The sequence below is a fragment of the Myodes glareolus genome, chromosome 18 (assembly GCF_982192425.1).
Source record: "Myodes glareolus chromosome 18, mMyoGla1.1, whole genome shotgun sequence".
Lineage (NCBI taxonomy): Eukaryota > Metazoa > Chordata > Mammalia > Rodentia > Cricetidae > Myodes > Myodes glareolus.
This window is the reverse complement of record NC_142043.1, coordinates 33251890-33257889: the sequence shown is the minus strand read 5'-3', so window position 1 is coordinate 33257889 and position 6000 is coordinate 33251890. Positions and strand designations below refer to the sequence as shown.

The 6000-nt window shown below is 44.2% G+C and overlaps 1 protein-coding gene across 5 annotated transcripts in view; it reads left to right on the top strand.

Annotated features, from left to right (window-relative positions):
* Positions 1-1772: 1772 nt before the first annotated feature.
* The window catches only part of Fam168b (family with sequence similarity 168 member B), a 31896-nt gene continuing 27668 nt past the window's right edge, over positions 1773-6000 (top strand). The window contains exon 1 of one of the 5 annotated variants that reach the window (XM_085679512.2): positions 1773-1959. The gene's annotated coding sequence lies outside the window, so the exon portion shown is untranslated. Of the gene's footprint in view, positions 1960-2216; positions 2235-6000 lie in introns of those variants that run through there. The other 4 variants (XM_085679515.2, XM_085679516.2, XM_085679517.2 and 1 more) reach the window with 4 other exon arrangements.

Below are 6000 nucleotides of genomic sequence, written 5' to 3'. Positions count from 1 at the left end.
TGCTTTTCATAGGGTATTGTTTCTGACTCTGAGAAAGATATTATTTACTCCACATTTAAAATATCCCTTTGTTTTCTTCTTTTTATTTCCACAATTAAAACTTGTATGCCTTTTTTTTTAAATTTGGAATTTATCCTGGCACATGAGTTGTAGATACAATTTATACTGTTTCTATAATTACATTTTGATCCTAGTACTATTTACTTAACAATCCTTCTTTACCCCAGCTAGTCATCTTTGTTTGCTGTAGCAAAATTGGCGGGGAAAGCCGGGCATGGTGGCACATGTCCTTTACCCAGGACTTAAGAGGCAAAGCAGGCAAATCTCCGAGTCTGTGTAGTCTAAGTAGTGCCAGCTCTTAGGTTAGTAGCCGAGACATTGATGGAAATTTAGGCAAATGGTTAAGATCCAAAGTATAACACCCAGTGATTTGAAATACTCCATCAAATCTCAACTTCTCCAAATTGTTTGAGTATACTTCTGTGTGTGTGTGTTTTTTTTTTTAACTACATTTCAGGGGTTTGTTTATCTATGCACTGACTGCAGCCTTTAAATATGTTTTCATATCTGGTAGGAAGTTAACTAGCTCCCCACCTCCCTGTTTTTGTTTGTTTGTACTGTGTTGTTTTCTTTCTTTCTGTTTTGAGACAGGGTTTTGTTTCTCTGTGTAATAGTCCTGGCTGTCCTGAAATTTGCTTTGTAGAGTAGGCTGGCCTGGAACTCACAGAAATACACTTGCCTCTGCTCGGGAATGCTGGGATTAAAGGCATTCACCCACATGCCCTGCTCTTTATTCTCATACATTTCCTGGCATGTATTCTTTCTGTTGGCTTTTCTGCTATGCAAACATAGTGTGGTTTGGGGCTTGCCCTAAGTGCTTGGTGTTTCCTAGCTCTTGTGACAGACACAAGCTTAACAGGGTAACAATCTTGGGGTGGCAGTGGAATGGAGATAGGAGTTAAAAAGAAAAGGGGGGTGGAGACACCTCAGTGGTTAAGAACACTTGCTGCTTGGTTCTTGCAGAGAACCTGGGTTCGATTTCCAGCACCCACCCACATGGTGCGGTTCACAACCATCTGTAACGCCCTCTTCTGACCACCGAGGGCTATTAAGCTGGCACACAGCTGTGCACATACATTCAGGCATACAAAACACACACACATACACACACACACACATACACACACACAAAAATAACATGAATAAATCCTTTAAGAAGGAGGATGGGGAGTCCGAGGTGTCTCAGCGCAGTTCCCAGCACTCACGCTGGGCGGCTCAAAACTCCACCTGGAGAAGATCACAAGCCTTTTTTTTCTGTCCCAACCCTCTGCCATCACTCATGCGAGCAAACCCACACACAGCTACACAATTATACGCATAATTGAAAACAAAAATACAACCTTAGTATTGTGTATGGTGATTGTTGCTTTAACGTCAGGACTCTAGGGACAGGCAGGTCTGTAAGTTCAAGGCCATCAAGGTTCAAAACAAAACAATAACAAAAGAAAAGCTTAAAAGTAAGAATAGCAACAAAAAACAGAAAAAAGGAGTTAGTAAGTAAATATAATGCGAACCGGCATACATTTTCTCCCGAAGTTACTACGGGCCATAACTATTTACTACAACAACGTTTCCAAATGAGCCCGAGCTGAGGCCCTCGGGCTGGGCGCGCGTGCCAGCATCCGGGCACCTCGCGCACGCCTACCGGAGCGCGCGCGCGCGCAGCTGCATCACGTGCCCGGCGCGCCCCCGGCCGGCGCGCGGCGGGCGGAAGTGAGGTCGTGGGCTGCGGTGTCTGCGCAGCGTCGACGGTAGCGCGGGCCGCAGCCAGGCGAGCGGGAGGCAGCGCGGGCCTAGCGGTCGACCGCGTCTGTGCGTGGTCTGGGCACTGCCCGTCGCGGAGCCACACGCCGTGCCGGCTCGGGCCGGCGCGCGCCGGTGCCGGAGGCGCAGGCCACCGTAAGTACGGGAAGCATGGGGGCGGCGGCTCCGGGCGGGCGCGGGCCGGAAGTGCGGTGCTTTGTGCAGCGCCTGGTCGGGCCGCGCGGGGAGCCGGGGCGCCGCTTTGTCCGCCGCGGGCCGGGGGGGCGGGGCGGCCTGTGCAGGGCCGGGGTGGGAAGGTTGCGGGCGGCTCGGGGTGCTGGTCGCCGAAGGCCCAGCGTCCCCTCTCGCAGGAAAACGCAGGCTTTGGAGGGTACCTTAGCCTGCAAAGGACGTTCCGGGACACGGTCCAGGTTAATCTTAAGAAAAAAAAAAAAAAAAAGGAAAGGACATCGTGCTAGCGCGTCCACAGCAGGGTGTTTCTTTTTCTTTCTTCCTTTTTTTTTTTTTTTACAGCATCTCTTGTTTTGTGTGAGCTGGTGTTTAATCAGTCATATACATATCTTGGGAATGTTTTGCATGCACGAAAATTTGCTAATGAAAAGGTTCACACGTGCGCGCACACACATTGCATTTTATTTTTTAAAGAAAAGGGTGGTTGTCGTACCTAGTCCTTAAACTCCCCATTTCGCATTGTGTAAGATGAGATTGATTTCTGAAGTATAACACGATTTTAAATTAAAGGAGGCACTGTTTGGTGCAAGCAATTAGACAGCCTTTAAAACTTTGGTAGGTTCAAAGGTAAAGGGTGGTTTTTACTTTGACAGCCAAGATTTGAGAAACCTAGCTACTTTTCCTAATGCCGTAGCTACCGTGGTGGAAATTGGTTAAGATTTTGCTTTAAGTGTTTTTGTAAAGCAGGTTTATTTTGGTAGTATCTGTAGTTTACTCGTGCAACATTTTGGAATATTTTGACATGCAAGAAAACCTTTAAGGATATTAAAATTAGTTGTGGCCAGAAATGAAAAGTTAGGGTCTGGTAGACGGGTGCTGCAGACTTGAGTTTCTGGCCTCTGCGCCCACCTTGGTGAGAAGCAGTTGCCAGGATGGCCCTCCTCCACTCTCCTTCCTCTAAGAATGCAAGTGTAAGGCCAGTACACGTAACCCCAGAGGGAGGAGGAAGCCGCCACAGATTGGCAGGGGCTAGCTCTGCACCTGCCTTTTAGCCCATTTTAACGTTAGAACGATAACCTAACCGGTTGTATTAAAGTGATTTCAAACCCTGGGAAAGGGATAGTATAATCCTGCAGAGATAGGTGATTGGAGTTGAGAAACAGAAAACAAGTGCTTTTAAAAAATAATTTTTGTAGGTCCTGTGGTTTAAGGAAGATGTCTTACCTAACTTGTAGTGAGTTAATCATTCTGGACCGGTTGGGAACAATTTCAGAGCATGTCAGTGTAACAATAATAATACCTGCTTCTGCCTGTGTTTTGAGATCTGACTGTTCTCTGCTGCCCTGGGAGGTCACAAGCAATAGTGAAAGCTGAGTTTGGGGGTAGAGTGCAGAGTTTTCTTGTGAGATGTATTCTCTCCTTACAATCATACGTCACTGAAACTTTCCACTATCGATTTTTTTTTTCTAAAGAGTCTGTATCTTTATTGGTGCCTCTGGATAGAGAGATTAAAGCACCCTGAAATTAGTGCCGCTGCTGTGAAACACTAGACTATCAGGCCTTGAAAATTTTGCAATTACTGCTTCAGTAACGTTTAGGTTGTGGTATGTTCTCAAACTGAGACTAGGGACTGGGGAGATAGCTCAGCAGTTAAAAGTGCATCCTGATCATGCAGAGGACTTAAGTTCTTTTCCCTGTACCTGCTTCAAGCAGCTCACAACTGCCTGTAACCCCAGCTCCAAAGCACCCGGCACCCTGTGACACCCACTCTCACACACATGGCATTCATTCACAGGGCACAAACATAAATAAAAATAGTAAGAACCTATCCTGATTGCCATATTTTGTAATTTTATCTTTTCTCCTGGAGCTGAGAAACTTAAGTGAGTAGGGCCTTAGGTGCTCTAACCACTAAGCTAAATTCCTAACTCCATAAACACAAGTTCTAGAAAACTCAAGAAAGTCATTTTAAAGACGTGCTTGTAATGCTTGCTGAATTTACAGTTGCAGAATCTTTGTAGTCTTTTTACAGGTAAGTGTGTGGTTGGTGTGTTCTGATACAGGCATCAAACCACCCACAGTGTTCCCACGGTTGAGTAATTGCAAACAGGAGACCTTAGAATTCTACCCGTGTTCAGCTGAGGTCAGGGATCTGTTCTGCACCAGCGCAGAATAGGGATTGGTGGTGGTTGTGTGATCACTGGCACCAGAAGCACAGGTAGATTGGCGCACTGGGTCTTTCTTTGTGTTTTCATTATAAAAGGAGAGGCACTGTGTGAAGTCATATTCCTCATATGATGAAGTAAAGTTTACTATCCTTTTGCAGTATTTGCCCTTTTTGCTTTAAATTATGGATATCATTCATATTGTTATATTCTTTTGTCTTTCTTAAAATTTACATAGTTGATATAAACACGATCCATTACCATAACTAACTACACTGTTGGGTACTCAACCTGTGTTCATTTTCGAGCTATATCATTAAAATATGGTTGTTGGGTTTTTAAATCTTTTTCAGATCTTTCCATATAAATCAGAATCTAAACAAAATCTGCCTATTGTCTTTAGTGTAAATCTAATTTTATCTCATACACCCTCCCTCACCAGTGTTAACACCATTGAAGAACAGACATTTGCCCTTGACAGTGCCCTTCTTTTGGGTTTGTGTAGTTTGCTTCATAGTCTCATTTTATGTATTCCTCAAACTGCTTGATGTTCCTGTAAACTGGAAATTAGGTATTGGCTCTATCTGACACTTGGAGCAGTGCATTTTGGGTGTAGAGAGTAAGACATGAGGGTACATATGATATAAGTAGTTTGATGTGATAGGTTTACATTTCTCATCTGCTAACCAAATGTGTTTTGATAATTCTGAGTGAGACTTTAAATGCCTTAAGTTAAGCTTTGTTATTAGGAGTCTCATGTACTGCCTGTATTGGCTAGGTATTTGTGCGCTCCTTCTGTGCTGCACATTGGGAGATGCAGGGAGACTGAGACACAGGATTTTCCATGGCTTTGGGGCCCACAGCCTTTGAGGGACTCTCACCATTGAATAAATAATTCAAGGAGGGCTTTTGCATTTATTTGTTCCCAGAACTGTTACTGCTTTTGCTTGAGCACACTAAGACATTTGCTCCATTGGAAGGGGAACTGCACTGTTTTCAGTCTCATCCTATTTTATCTGTCTCTTGGTGAGGGGGTGGAACATTCTAGGCAGGTAGGTAGGAGTATTGCCTCTTAGTTATCTCCCCAGTCCCAGCCTGCAGTTTTTAATTTCGTGAGACTTCTTAATCCCATTAGGAAACATGTATCACTGGACTCTGGAGTAATCTGATTTCTCTGCAATGCCTCTTGTCCTTTCATGGCTCTGGCCATGCTACCACGACTTTCCTCACTGCTGCTCCCCCTCTTGGAGGAGTGCCCAAGCTATGCTTTCTGTGCTCAGTCCTCAGAGCACCCTTTTCTCTTTTGGCCCTTACCGTGGTTTGTACCAAACATTGTTAATCACGGGTTTTCTTACTCCTTAGAATAGCTATAGCCTACATGTTAAGTGAAGTAAAAATCTCAGCTACTGTATTTGGATAGCAAAGCTCTTTATTTTCAGTTTTGAAGAAAGCGTTGGATGGTGCCTTTTCTAGATTGTAAACTTAGAAGAGAACTGTGATTTGCTCTTGTTTTCTCAGTAGCCTTTACATGACACTGTGCTTATCTTGAACTTCATTAAGAAAGTAAAATCCAGGGGTTGGAGAGATGGCTCAGAGGTTAAGAGCACTGCCTGCTCTCCCAGAGGACCTGAGTTCAATTCCCAGCAACCATGTGGTAACTCACAAAAATCATCAATGAGATCTGATACCCTCTTCTGGCCTACAGGCATACATGGAGAAAAAATATTGTGTACATAATAAATAAATAAATCTTTAAGAAAAAAAGTAAAATCCAGTCACTGCTCAGAGTAGTAAATTAGGTTGGAAAGAATTTACTTCTTGAGAGGTGACAGCTGAAACA